This window comes from Zalophus californianus, chromosome 8, assembly GCF_009762305.2.
Source record: "Zalophus californianus isolate mZalCal1 chromosome 8, mZalCal1.pri.v2, whole genome shotgun sequence".
NCBI classification, from domain to species: Eukaryota; Metazoa; Chordata; class Mammalia; order Carnivora; family Otariidae; genus Zalophus; species Zalophus californianus.
Window position 1 is genome coordinate 9,329,158 of NC_045602.1, and position 15,120 is coordinate 9,344,277.

The 15,120-nt window shown below is 40.4% G+C and overlaps 1 long non-coding RNA gene across 1 annotated transcript in view; it reads left to right on the plus strand.

The window, feature by feature from the left end:
• The window catches only part of LOC113938108, a 54,372-nt gene extending 52,398 nt beyond the window's left edge, over nucleotides 1-1,974 (plus strand). The window contains exon 4 of the long non-coding RNA XR_003524827.1: nucleotides 1,901-1,974. This is a non-coding gene — a long non-coding RNA (uncharacterized LOC113938108). The remainder of the gene's footprint in view (nucleotides 1-1,900) is intronic.
• Nucleotides 1,975-15,120: the final 13,146 nt, after the last annotated feature.

Here is a 15,120-nt window from a genome sequence, read left to right on the forward strand (position 1 = left end):
CCTGGCACCTAGAAAACCTCAGGGGTGCCAGTGGAAGGAACCCTGAGCATGATAGCAGTTGCATTACCACCTCCCAGCTCAGTGATTTAAGCAGGAGCCAACTAGAACCTATTGGGTCTCTTACCTCTAGTAAGCATTGTCTTTCAGTGGAAAGTGCTGGAAGTGTAGACATGGTATTTTAGGATAGGGTAATCAGCTCTCTGGTACTGGCCTTGCCATGGACAGCATCCTGGGTGATGAGCAGCCGAAGGGAGTGATGGGAAGAGAAAAGCTTGGGAGTCAGGTGAGCCGGGTAACAATCCCGCTCAGCCACTCACCAGCCGCGAGACTTGGAAGCTTCCTTAATCTCCCTGTGCCTCAGTTTCCTTACCATACTGTCACCCTTACAGGTCCACCGTGAGGAAGTGTTGAGACAATATGTATAAAGTGCTTCCTCAGTGTCTGTTCTTAATAAACATGAATTCCCCATCTTTGCCCCTTTTCCGTGGGGAACGTAAATCCAGCCAATCTGGTTGGAGTTCAGGAGTGTGCTGTTTTCCCCCTGATCAACACAGGACAGACAGACTTACAGCTAAGGGGCCTCTCAAAGGAGTCAGTTTCAAATTCAAGGGTGGGGCAATCACCCAACCCAATAAGTGAAGAACCGAGGACAACACCAGAGACCATTCTCCATCTGCGATCTGAATGGAAATAGCACTGACCTTAGGAGCAAATGGGAAGGGACTCATTGCAGGGTCTTCTCTGATCCCTTTCTGTACCTCTGTTCTTCCTAACCCATCTCAAAACAGCTTTTAAACTATGGCACAGGGATGCACTATAAGGGAGGGACTGGGGATCTGGGAGAAACTTCCTGCCCTTCGTGACTTTTATTTCATTTGGTTCTATAATCATACTAATAACTACCATGTCCCAAGTTCTTTCTCTGTGTCAGGCAGTGTATTACATATATTAACTTACTTGCCCTCCGTCACACAGCTTTTAAGTGTCAGAATTCAGATTCATAGCCAGGCAGTCTGGCTCCAGCCCCTGCTCTTGTGCTCTGTTGCCTCTTTGTATACAAATTTGCTTTGTCTTTGCTGGTGGTTCCCCTTGTGAACTTGCCCCAAACTGAACCCTTCCTCTCATCTCCCAGACCTGTCCCTGCTGCACTGAGGGTTTCAGGCTCTGCCCCTTCCAAACCACGGGGAAACCCAAGAGTTGTCCTTGGCCTCTGCTGGTCACTTCATGCCTCACGTTTAGACAATCACCAATCTGCAGCAATGGGATCCCTCAGGTCTGTCTAAAATCTTAACCTGGGTTCTCCACCCCCAGCGCCAATGGCTCATTCATTCCTTCTTCCCTTCCTGCCTGGACTGTCGTGGGAGTTACCAGCCTGCCAGTGGGCTCTCTGGCTCCAGCTCTCCTGGCCTCCACCTGTTCTCCTCAGCTGGTCCCTTCATGTCAATGTCCTGTTTAAAAAACTTCTGATGCCCCCCACTTTGACTCATGGAAGGTGCTAGAACCTAAAGAGTATTAGCTCCACAGCTAGCCAAGTTGGGAATCTCGACTCCACCATTTAATACAAGTTTCTCAGCCTCTTGAATCTTTGGCTTTCTGACATGAAGACTGAGGGTGGCTGGGACACTGACTTCATGGGCTTGTGAAGGTTCATGGACATAATGTGTATAAGGCTCTCTGCATCATGCAGTGTAAGGACCCAGCAAATGCTGCCTGTGTTGGTTACTATACTATAAAGTTCAAAGTCCTTTAACTCTATGATATTTTCAATCCAATTTCTTGCATATTCTTTAAATTTTCCGTGTTTTACCACTCTAAACCTCATTATGCCAGGATTCATCAGTATTTGGACTCAGGGTCTGCTTGATTTTGTTGTTGTTGTTGTTTGTTGTTGTTTTTAAAGGCTGTCCTCCTCCCGATTCCATGCCTGGTTAAACCATATTGAAAGAAGCAAGAGTGTTAAAAAAGGACCCGGAGCCATGAAGAATTCTAAGGTGACTAAAAATCTTCCAGTCGTGGTAGTATTTTTAAAAAATTTTATTTTATTATGTTATGTTAGTCACCATACATTACATCATTAGTTTGTGATGTACTGTTCCATGATTCACTGATTGTGCATAACACCCAGTGCTCCGTGCAGAACATGCCCTCTTTAATACCCATCACCAGGCTAACCCATCCCCCCACCCCCTCCCCTCTAGAACCCTCAGTTTGTTTCTCAGAGTCCATAGTCTCTCATGGTTCGTCTCCCCCTCCGATTCCCCCCCTTCATTTTTCCCTCCCTTCTCCTAATGTCCTCCATGCTGTTCCTGACGTTCCACAAATAAGTGAAACCATATGATAATTGACTTTCTCTGCTGACTTATTTCACTTAGCATCATCTCCTCCAGTCCCATCCATGTTGATGCGAAAGTTGGGTATTCATCCTTTCTGATGGCTGAGTAATATTCCACTGTATATATGGACCACATCTTCTTTATCCATTCATCTGTTGGAGGGCATCTCGGCTCTTTCCACAGTTTGGCTATTGCGGACATTGCTGCTGTGAACATTGGGGTGCATGTGGCCCTTCTTTTCACTACATCTGTGTCTTTGGGGTAAATACCTAGCAGTGCAATTGCTGGGCTTCACGGTAGCATTTTTCTTTCAAAAAAGCATGAGATGAGGGTCCGAGAATGCACACCTCTTCTTTTTAGTCTTCTGTCTCTCCTAGCCTGGAGCTGAGTGGAGATCATTGTGGGTGTGGACTGAGTAAGAAATGGATATAACCGGAAGCAGATACATTTAATAGAGACAAGCTCTTCAGCAGCTCTGGAAAATAATGGTAGCCGCCAACGTTTACTGCTTATTCTATAGCAGACACTGTGCTAAGCGTTTGACACACATTATCTATCTCTTTTAATCTTTAAGACAAACCCGTAAGATCTCCGTTTTACAGAGGAGGAGACTGCCAGGATTTGAACCCAAGCTGTCTGATGCCAAAATCTATTATTTATTAGCTTTGCAATATTAGTTCTTCAAAACTCTCTTGGAAAAAGAGGGTCCATTAGAAGTGTTTTTCAAACACTTTGACCTTGATCCACAGTAAGAAATACATTTTATGTTGTGACTATGACTCACACACACCCTTCCCACACAGACTCATACACATGCACACACACACACACACACACAGACACACAGATGTGCTCACACAAATATTTACATGTCCACATCTAAAAATGTAAAACACAGAAGTTTTGCAAAATAATAATTGCTCTACCTGTGTTTTCTATTAAATTTATATTTCATTGTGAAAAATGCTGATTTGTAACCCGCCGAATTTGTGGGTAGTGACCTTCACTTTGTGAGTAAATTAGATTTTTAGCTCCTTTTCAGGTCATGGGATCCTCATGTGTCTTTACTTCTTGGAAGTCCTGTGGAGTTTATCCTGCCCATTAATCATTCCAGGAAATACCTTCTCACTGTGAGATAGAAACATTTAGCATTGCATGGTTATAATATCTTAGGGTATAGTGTTGTAGAAATTGTTAAAAATGTATTTTGTAAAGTTTTTGTGTGTGTGTGTGTGTGTGTGTGTGTGTGTGTGTTTTGTAACAGGAGAATTTGCTTTTATTTCTCCTACTTACCAGAAGAAATTGTATTACACTGATCATTTCCATATGTACTTTTAAAGTTGCTTGGCTGGGTTAAAATTTTTTTCTTTAAGTTACAAGGGCATTGTATTCAAATAAAAGGAACAACCATAAGAGTATTAATTAGAAGAGCAATAAGGCTTTGGTTTCCATGCAAATGAGCATAATTGAAGTAGAATTGCATTTTTGCAAATGGATTTTGAAACTTTAGTGGAAAAACTTGGATAAATATTCTCAAAGCTAAAGCAACTACAATCTGTATATGTAAATGAGATCAATTAATTTTAGCAGGCAAATGAGAAAATCAATAATTTTCAAAATCTAGTAATTTGGTAACCATTAGTTTCATTAGTCTTTCTGTTTTAAACTTAATTATTTAAATATAGAACCAGATTGAAGTATAATTTATGGAGAACTCATCCTTAAGTTAATTACACGCCAGCCTTTCCTCCTACAAATGGAAGAACTGAGGATGAAATTGTCAATGATTAGTGCAGGGCATGGATTCTTCTGGTCGTGGCTTGTTCGGGTTCCACCTGGGAAACCGTGTAGGATGAGAGCACACTGGCTTTGACCCAGACCAGGGTTTGGAGCTCAGTGTTGACTCTATCTAACCAGGGACTCTTAGGCAGCTTTCTGAGATTTAAAGGGCCTCAGGTTTCTCATCTATTAAATTAGGAAATTCTACCTGTCTTGCATGCAGAGCAGTCGTGTGGACAAATGGACAAATGAGGAAAAGTGTACATAAAACCTTCAGCACAGTCCCGGGCACACAGAAGACACTCATTACAAGTAGCACGTGTTCCTCCTCCAGCCTTCGCTCCCCCACCTTTCTTTTTGGATAGAGGAGGGCTTGTGTTTAGAAAATGCTGTTTCGGGACATCTGGGTGGCTCAGTTGGTTAAGCATCTGACTTCTGTTCAGGTCATGATCCCAGGGTCTTGGGATGGAGCCCGACGTCACGGCTCTGCGTTCAGTGGGGAGTCTGCTGGAGATTCTCTCTCTCCCTCTCCCCCTCCCTCTGCTCGTGCTCTCTCTCTCTCTCAAATAAACAAAATATTAAAAAAAAAAAGAAAATGCTGCATTTCTGGAATCACTTTTAAGGAGGAGCGTGTGGTCTGGTTGGTATTTTCCCTTTAGTTGGTAGTAATTTGATCTGAAATTGTTCTGTGGATCTCTTATAGTATCACTTCCATCAAGAAACAGATGAGTTTTAGCAACTCGGTTACTGGAATTACTGAAAAGGCCAGAACGGCAGGTGAAATAGAGAACAGTTCGTGTGGTTGGTTGGTTGGTTTTCTGTTTTTATTTCCTCATCGCAATGATTGGTTCTTCTGACCCCCTAGCATTTCCTGCTCTCACCAGATTGTCTTGTTACGACAATCGTAATAGCTCACATTTGTGTGTTATCTACTCAGTGATTCTGTGAGAAAACCAGGGCACGTATTATTGTTGACATTACATAAATGAGAGAACCCGGGTGTCAGAGAGGTTGAGCCGACTGCCTCGAGTCCCAGAGCTGGAAAGAAATGAAGGTTCAAACCCAGGTCTGTCAAGTCCCAGGTTTTGAGCTTTATTTTTTCCTAAATCAAGGCTTTCATACCGTGTAGTTGCAGCCTATGGTCTAGGGTGAGCTTTGCTTGCAAGTGTACATTTCACCACAGACCCTATTTAACTCTGGGAGAGTGGCAGATGTGAACTGGTGTATAGTGGTTGGAATTTCTTTCTCAGAGTCTAGAAGGCTGGTCAGCAACTGGAAAGGTCATAAAGCTGCAGAGAATCCTCTCACCCAAAGAGGAAAAAATCATCCGGGGTGCAAGGGCTCAGGAAAGTCATGCGCCTTTCCTGATTTCCTACAGGACATCTCCCCTCGATGTCCACCCTGACCTTAGCCTCTGTGTGTCCCTTGCATGGAACCCTTGAGGCTCTCTTCCCCGCCTTTCCCTCCCCCTGCAGTCGCTCCTTCTCTTGGATCTCCCCACTCCCATCCTCTAGGCTGAACCTCTCTGAGAGTTATCTTTGCCTTTGCCATCTCTGCAGATGCTCATCCCTGCCTCACAGCACACCCCTCCCACACCTGCTGCCATACACACCTCTGCACTCTCTGCTTCTCCGTCCTGGCGTCACCGTCCTGGTTCAGGCCCCAGTAGCTCTTCTGTGAGCTCTTCCTCTAGCGCCCATGGACTTCTGCCTCCTGTCTCTGGTCACCTGCCTCCAAACACTCAGGCTATTTGGCCAGATTAGATGACCCGAGGAAAGGCTCTGATCCTGGCTCTCCTTTTGCAAAACTCTCAGTCTCCTCCTTGCTCATTGGTCAAAGGACATGACAGTTGGCGGCTAAGCTTTTTTCTAAGCCATTTTCCATGGCTCATCTTCATAAACCCTCTAGCTTATTCTCCCTCCTGAGGATACACACGTGTAGGTGTCAGCCTCTTCCGATGGCTGGGAGCTCTGAGGACACGCACTCCATCTTGCTCATCTCCGTGTCCCTCCTGCACAGCACAGTGCCTGGTGCAGAGCTGCTGTTCAGAAAATCCTTGTTAAGTGGATCACCGGTAGGCCTAACCTCGCCGTAGCTCTGCATCAGATTTTTCATGGGGGTTAAAACTTTTTCAATTTATTATTTTTTTGGGAGGGGAATTTTATTTTTTTGTGAAATATATAATATCAGCTAAGGGGTATAAAAAGTATCTGTGAAGATTAGTGATAATAAATTGCAGACCACGTGCCAACCACCCAGGTTAAGAGAAAGGACATGACTGGCATCTTAGAAATCCTCTGTCTGCTCTTTCTGTATACTCTGTGTCTTTCGTTCACTTTCAGCTCGGCCACCCCCTCAAGGAAGTCACCATCCTGATTCTTGCAATAATCATCCTCTCCTTTTTCTTTGTAGTAATAGCTCACCATTGTAAATCACCCTGAAGAAGAAACCATTGTTTTGCTTGGTCTGTTTTTGAACTTCAAATGATTTAATTCTCATTGCATTAGGACCCTACCCTAAACATTATTATTTAGGTAGATAACTTGAATATATAGCTTAATTCGTATTGGCGAATGTAGCTATGGTTCATTTGTTTTCCCTGCTCTATAATAACCCATTTCATTCTATTTATGGATCTGTTCTCATGTTCTAGTACTGCTTGATACTATTCTAGTACAGTATTTGAGTTATTTCCAGTTTTGTGACATACTGAACAATGGCACTATAAAGATACTTAGAGAAACAAGTGGGCTAGGGTTTCTCTGGAGGAGGTAACTAGGAAGGGAAGTACTGAGTTGTAGCTTACATGTATGTTTGACTGTTTTAGGTAATCCCAAACTCCGTTCTAAAGTTGGAGCACCAATTCCTCCTTCCATCAGTGGTGTGTGAGGATCCCATTTCCTACCTTCTCTGACTTTTACTTGTTTACCAATCTTGGAGTTGTGAAATGGCATCTTACTATGATTTAAACGTCTATTTCCCTAATTACTAGAGATGGAGAATCTTTTGATATATTATTGGTCATTAGTGTTCCTTCCTCTGTGATATATGTCTTTTTCCCATTACAAATTTTTTGAAATGTCTTTCACTCATTTTTCTCTATTGGCTTATATGTCTTTAAAAAATTAATTTCTAAGTGTTCTTTATGTATTCTAAATACTAACTGTTTGTTGGTTATATGTATTGCAAATACTATCTCCAAATCCATAGGCTGTCATTTTTTTCTCTCCTTATAGTATCTTCTAATTTAATTTAAACCGTTAAATATTAATGATAAAAGTTTTCAAACATATTCCAAATATAGAAAGGTTAGTTCAAGGAACTCCTTTTACTGCTCAACCATCTTCCCAAACTATCAATTTTCTGCCATTATTGATTTTTATAGTTCTTAACTACCATATTTTTATGTTAGGATATATATACATATATATACTTTTAGATTTTTTAAGTATTTATTTGAGACAGAGAGAGCACGAGAGAGAGCATGAGCAGGGGTGAGGAGGGACAGAAGAAGTGGGAAGAGGCAGACTCCCGCTGAGCAGGGCGCCTGAGGCAGGGCTCCCTGGACCCTGAGATCCTCACCTGAGCTGAAGGCAGATGCTTAACCAACTGAGCCACCCAAGTACCCTTTTATGTTAGAACAGTAAAATGATCTCAAATGTATCATTTTATGTGTGGCATGTTTTAGTAAATAAAATTTTAATGTGGTGAAAATTTCATTTTTTTTCCTCTATGGATTATACTTTTTGTGTCCAGTTTAAAAAATCCTTTGCTGGGGTGCCTGGGTGGCTCAGTTGGTTAAGCGTCTGCCTTTGGCTCAGATCATGATCCCTGGGTCCTGGGATCGAGTCCCGCTTCAGGCTCCCTGCTCAGCGGGGAGTCTGCTTCTCTCTCTCCCTCTGCTCCTCCCCCAGCTCATGCTCTCTCTCTCTCTCACTCTTTCTCTGAAATAAATGGATGAAATCTTAAAAAAAAAAATCCTTTGCAACTCTGAGGTACAAAGTATATTACATACTTCTCACACTGCGATGAAGGATCAGCTTTTTTCTCCCAGTCTGCTATGGGCTACTACTTTTGTGATATATAATAAAAATAAATTACCAGAAAGATGAAATTTTTAAAAAGACACAAAAACATAGAAACCCCAATTTTTATTATCAGACTCAACAAAAACAAAATTATTTTTGTCAAATTGCTAGAAATATTTCTAGTATATACTCTAAATGTTTGTTCCAAATAGATCACAGATCAGTTCAAGAAAAGTCTGTGGTCTGATACTAGTCTGTGAGTGCACTTTGAGTAGCTCTGTCCTCTTACATTGTTTTCTAATGGTTTCATTATTTAGTCTTTTACATTTCAGTCTTTTTTTTTCTAAAAGATTTTTTTATTAATTTGGCAAAGAGAGAGAGAGAGTGAGAGCATGAGCAGGGGGAGGAGTAGAGACAGAGGGAGAAGAAGACTCCCCACTGAGCATAGAGCCTGACCTGACGTGGAGCTTGATCCCAGAACCCTGAGATCATGACCTGAACTGAAGTCAGATGCTTAATCAGCTGAGCCACCCAGGCACCCCTACCTACATTTCAGTCTTTAGTTGACCTGGAACTGATTTAATATAGTTATGTGTGAGGTCAAAATCCCAATTTCACTTTTCCCACATAAATACTTAATTATCATAGTGCCATTTATTAAAAGGACTGTCCATTCATTACTGATCTACACTGCCACTTTTGTTATAAATCAGTAAGTGTGTATTTGCCTCTGGGCTCACTGTTCTTCTCATTTGCTTATTTGAAAATTAAATAATGTACTTTGAAATAAACCATATGTCAAAGAGAAGAAATCATAATAGAAATTAGAAGAGATTTGGAGTCAATTGATAATGAAAACAGCATATCAAAATCTGTGGGATGCAGTTAAAGCAGTGCTTAGAGAATTTATGGCTTTGCTTATATCAGAAAAGTTTAAAATTAATGGTATAAGTTTATATCTTAAGAAGCTAAAGGTACACATTAAAATAGAAGTTGGAGGAAAGAAGTAATAAAGATCAAAGGAGAAGTCAATGAAATAGGTATCAGGGAATCACTGGAAAAAATTAACAAAGCCAAAATTTTGTTATTTGAAAAAAATGAATAAAATTGATAAATCTTTAATAAAACTAGTCAAGAAAGAAAATAGAAACCACACACTTCAATATCAGGAATGAAAGAGAAGAAATCACAACAGATCCTAAGGACATTTAAAAAGAATAATAAGAGAATATTATGAACAATTTTATGGCAATAAGTTTAATATCTTTGAGGAAATGTACAGATTCCATGGAAAACACAACTTACCAAAAAGACATAAGAAGAAATAAAATATTCGAATGGTCATATCTATCTATCTCATAGTTAAAAACCCTCCCATAAATACAAAAATCAGACAAAGACATCACAAGAAAACTACACACCAATAACTCTCATGAATATAGATGCAGGAATCTTCAACAAAATATCAGCAAATTGAAACCAATAATGTATAAAAAAGAATTATACACCACAAGACCCACATAAGTATAGTCAACTCATCTTTGCTGAGGAGAAAAGGCAACACAATAAAGCAAAGATAGTCTTCAGCAAATGGTGCTGGAACAACTTTTCATCCACATGCAAAAAAGTGAATCTAGACACAGACATTATACCTTTCACAAAAATTAACTCAAAATGTATCACAGACTTAAATGTAAAATGCAAAACTCCTAGAAGACAACATAGGAGAAAATTTATAGGACACAGGGTTTGGTGATGACTTCTGATATATAACACAGAGGCACAGTCCATGAAAGGAAAGAAATAAGAAGTTGGACTTTGCCAAACTTAACACCTGTCTGCTCTGAGGAAGACACTGTCAACAGAATAAAGACAAAAGCCACAGACTGAGAAAAAAAAAATTTGCAAGAGACATATCAATGAAGTACTATTATCCAAAATATGCAAAGAACACTTAAAACTCAGCAATAAGAAAACAAACAACTTGATTGAAAAATGGGCCAAAGACCATAATAGACACCTTAGCAAAGAAGATATACAGATGATAAGCCTATGAAAAGATGCTCCACATCATATGTCACCAAGGAAATGCAAATTAAAACAACCATGAAAGGGGCACCTGGGTGGCTCAGTCGGTTAAGCGTCTGCCTTTGGCGCAGGTCATGATCCCAGGGTCCTGGGATCGAGCACCACATCGGGCTCCCTGCTCTGCAGGAAGTCTGCTTCTCCCTCTCCCACTCCCTCTGCTTGTGTTCCCTCTCTCTCTGTGTCTCTGTCTGTCAAATAAATAAATAAAATCTTTAAAAAAAAATAACCATGAAATACCACCACACACCTATCTAGAATGACCAAAGCCCAGAACACTGATACTACCAAATGTTGGTGAGGCTGTGGAGAAACAGGAACTCCTATTCATTGCTGGTGGGAATGCAGAATGGTGTAGCCACTTTGGAAGACAATTTGGTGCTTTCTTACAAAACTGAGCATACTCCTCCCATACAATCCAGCAATTGCACTCCTTGATATTCACACAAAGTAGTTGAAAACTTTGGTGTCAACATGAAATCCAGCACATTGATATTTGTAACAGTGTTATTCATAATTGCCCAAGCTTGGAAGCAACCAAGATTTCCTTCATTGTGAATGGATGAATAAACCATGATACACTCAGATACTGGAGTATATTTGGTGCTAAAAAGAAAGGAACTATCAAACCACGAAATGACATGGAGGGGACTTAAGTGCATACTACTAAGTGAAAGAAGCCAATCTGAAAAGTATACATACTTTATGATTTCCATTATGTGACTTTCTGGAAAAGGCAAAGCTACGGAGACAGTAAAAAGGTGAGTGGTTATTGGTGGGGGGGAGGGAGGGATGAATAGCTGGAGCACAAAGGATTTTTAGGGCAGTGAAAACACTCTATGATACTATGATAGTGGATACATGTAGTAATTGCACATTTGTCCGAACCCGTAGGATGTACAACACCAAGAGTGAATCCTAACATAAGCTATGCACTTTGAGTGGTTGTTTACATGTGAAATTTATCAAAGCTCTTCAAACTCTACATGTAAAATATGTGAAATTTATGTATATAAATTATACTTTAATAAAAATGTTAACAATGGAAACAATTTATCAAAGAACCATAAGCAGAGTGTCAAGACAAACTATAAATCTATACTGTCAACACGTATAATGGTTTACTATCTAAAGACCTACAAAGATGAAAAAGAAGACAAATCTAGTAGGGAAAATATTGGGCAAGAGACAGAAACGAGCATTTCAGAGAAAAGGACATGTGAAATGGCCCAGAAACATATGCAAAGATGCTCTATCTCTTTAGAAATCAGGGAAATGCAGATTAAATGACAACTAGACACCATTTCACCCCTACGAGATTGGCAAAATGTAAGTATTGAAGAAGAGTAGAGGAAACAGAACTTCATAGCACACTGGGGGAGTGTGAAATGTGTATGAATGGTTGGAAGAATTGCCATTATCTCTGCAGGTGGATCTGTGGAGGACATCTGACTCAGCGAGCCCTCGTAGCCACACACAGCAGACAGATACACCTTTGTTTGTGTGCACAGAACTGCAGAGCTATGTTCTTAGTGGCCTTGCATTGGAACAGCAACAAGTTGGAAACAACCCTAATGTTCATCAAGAGGAGAATGCATAAATAAACTGTGGTTATTTCTCTGATGGAATACTATACTCTGGCAGAGTGAATTAACCATAGTAGCTTTGTGCATCGACAACAGTGAAACCTAAAAAAATAAATACATTAAGTTGAAGGATAAAAACAAGTTTCTAAACAATATAAAGAGTGAGATGCTATTTGTACAGAGTCCTCAAGACTACAAAACTTTACAGCTGTTTAGAGATAGATACTGTTTAGTTATGTGAAAACAAGGCACTAATAAGCTCAAAATTCAGAATCATGTTTTTCTATGGGATGAAGGGAAGGGGGAGGGGAACCTGAAATGAATCATGAGAATCTTCACTTGGATGGTGGGTATGATGGTGCTTGTGTTGTAATTCTGTATACTTGGTCTATTTATTTCCTATATATTTTTTTGGATATATGATCTTTTCATGACAAACCAATTCAAAGCCTTTTTAAACAGTCTTAAAAATATCTCTAGCACTTGACCTAGCAACCTCAGTGCGGCAGTGCAAACACATCATAAGTTAAATGGAGCACTTGCCTGTGTTGAAAGAAGAGAAATGAGCTGGATCATTCAGCAGGAGATGGGGAGCCCTTCATTTGCAGGGCCTGGAATGCCAGGAGGTGCTGGGGGATGTGGGCGGTGAGTGCTGGGCCTGAGCAGCACCAGGGAAGCGGAGTGTTAGGGTCTGGGAAGGGTTCCCCAGGCCTTGCACAGAGCAACAACACTGGTGAGCAATTCAGACCAAGACTCAGGACTTGCCTTTGTTTTCCTGGTTCACACACAACACGCTACAGGAAGAATGACCACAGGGAAGTCACTGTAAATGGGTTTCTTGCTGGCTTTGGCAAAGGAGGGGCTGAAATGAGACTTCAGACGATGTGGTATTTCTTGTACCTCAAATGGTTATTGGATTCTTAGTCCATACCCAACCCCGAAGAGGTGAGTCATCAGCAGTACAATGATTTCATAACAGGACATTCATGATTTATGATATCAAAAGTGGGGATATTTATATCTAAATCTGTAAGTCTATTTAATATATACATACTTATATGATCTATCTCATATATCATGTATACATTATGTAAATAAACATCATGTATGTAATATGCAAATACAAATATATAGTATGCAAATATAAATGTATACTGACACAATATAAATTCATATACAATAATGATATAACTATATCATTATTGATAATATATATATGACTATAATACTAAAGATAGACAAATATGTATTTAAATATTTAAATGTTTATCTACTTTAAAAAATTTTTTATTGTTATGTTAATCACCGTACATTACATCATTAGTTCTTGATGTAGTGTTCCATGATTCATTATTTGTGCATAACACCCAGTGTCCATGCAGAATGTGCCCTCTTTAACACCCATCACCAGGCTAACCCATCTCCCCACCCTCCTCCCCTCTAGAACCCTCAGTTTGTTTCTCAGAGTCCATTGTCTCTCATGGTTCGTCTCCCCCTCCGACTTACTCCCCTTCATTCTTCCCCTCCTGCTATCTTCTTCTTTTTCTTTTTTCTTAACATATGTTGCATTATTTGTTTCAGAAGTACAGATCTGTGATTCAACAGTCTTGTACAATTCACAGCACTCACCATAGCACATACCCTGCCCAATGTCTATCACCCAGCCACCCCATCCCTCCCACCCCCCACCACTCCAGCAACACTCAGTTTGTTTCCTGAGATTAAGAATTCCTCATATCAGTGAGGTCATATGATACATGTCTTTCTCTGATTGACTTATTTCACTCAGCATAACACCCTCCAGTTCCAGCCACGTCGTTGCAAATGGCAAGATCTCATTCCTTTCGATGGCTGCATAATATTCCATTGTGTATATATACCACATCTTCATAATCCATTCATCTGTCGATGGACATCTTGACTCTTTCCACAGTTTGGCTATTGTGGACATTGCTGCTATAAACATCGGGGTGCACGTACCCCTTCGGATCCCTACATTTGTATCTTTGTGGTAAATACCCAGTAGAGCAATTGCTGGATCGTATGGTAGCTCTATTTTCAAATGTTTGAGGAACCTCCATACTGTTTTCCAGAGGGGTTGCACCAGCTTGCGTTCCCACCAACAGTGTAGGAGGGTCCCCCTTTCTTCGCATCCCCGCCAACATCTGTCATTTCCTGACTTGTTAATTTTAGCCATTCTGACTGGGGTGAGCTGGTATCTCATTGAGGTTTTGATTTGGATTTCCCTGATGCCGAGCGATGTTGAGCACTTTTTCAGGTGTCGGCCATTTGGATGTCTTCTTTGGAAAAACGTCTGTTCATGTCTTCTGCCCATTTCTTGATTGGATTATTTGTTCTTTGGGTGTTGAGTTTGATAAGTTCTTTATAGATATTGGATACTAGCCCTTTGTCTTATATGTCATTTGCAAATATTTTCTCCCATTCTGTTGGTTGTCTTTTGGTTTTGTGGACTGTTTCTTTTGCTGTGCAAAAGCTTTTTATCTTGATGAAGTCCCAATAGTTCATTTTTGGCCTTGCTTCCCTTGCCTTTGGCGATGTTTCTAGGAAGAAGTTGCTGCGGCTGAGGTCGAAGAAGTTGCTACCTGTGCTCTCCTTTAGGATTTTGATGGATTCCTGTCTCACGTTTAGGTCTTTCAACCATTTGGAGTCTATTTTTGTGTGTGGTGTAAGGAAATGGTCCAGTTTCATTCTTCTGCATGTGGCTGTCCAATTTTCCCAACACCATTTGTTGAAGAGACTGTCTTTTTTCCATTGGACATTCTTTCCTGCTTCATCGAGGATTAGTTGACCATAGAGTTGAGGGTCCATTTCTGGGCTCTCTATTCTGTTCCATTGATCTATGTGTCTGTTTTTGTGCCAGTACCATACTGTCTTGAAGATGACAGCTTTGTAATAGAGCTGGAAGTCCGGAATTGTGATGCCGCCAGCTTTGCTTTTCTTTTTCAATATTCCTCTGGCTATTCGAGGTCTCTTCTGGTTCCATACAAATTTTAGGATTATTTGTTCCGTTTCTTTGAAAAAAGTGGATGGTATTTTGATGGGGATTGCTTTGAATGTGTAGATTGCTCTAGGTAGCATTGACATCTTCACAATGTTTGTTCTTCCAATCCATGAGCATGGAACGTTTTTCCATTTCTTTGTGTCTTCCTCAATTTCTTTCATGAGTATTTTATAGTTTTCTGAGTACAGATCCTTTGCCTCTTCGGTTACATTTATTCCTAGGTATCTTATGGTTTTGGGTGCCATTGTAAATGGGATCGACTCCTTGATTTGTCTCTCTTCTGTCTT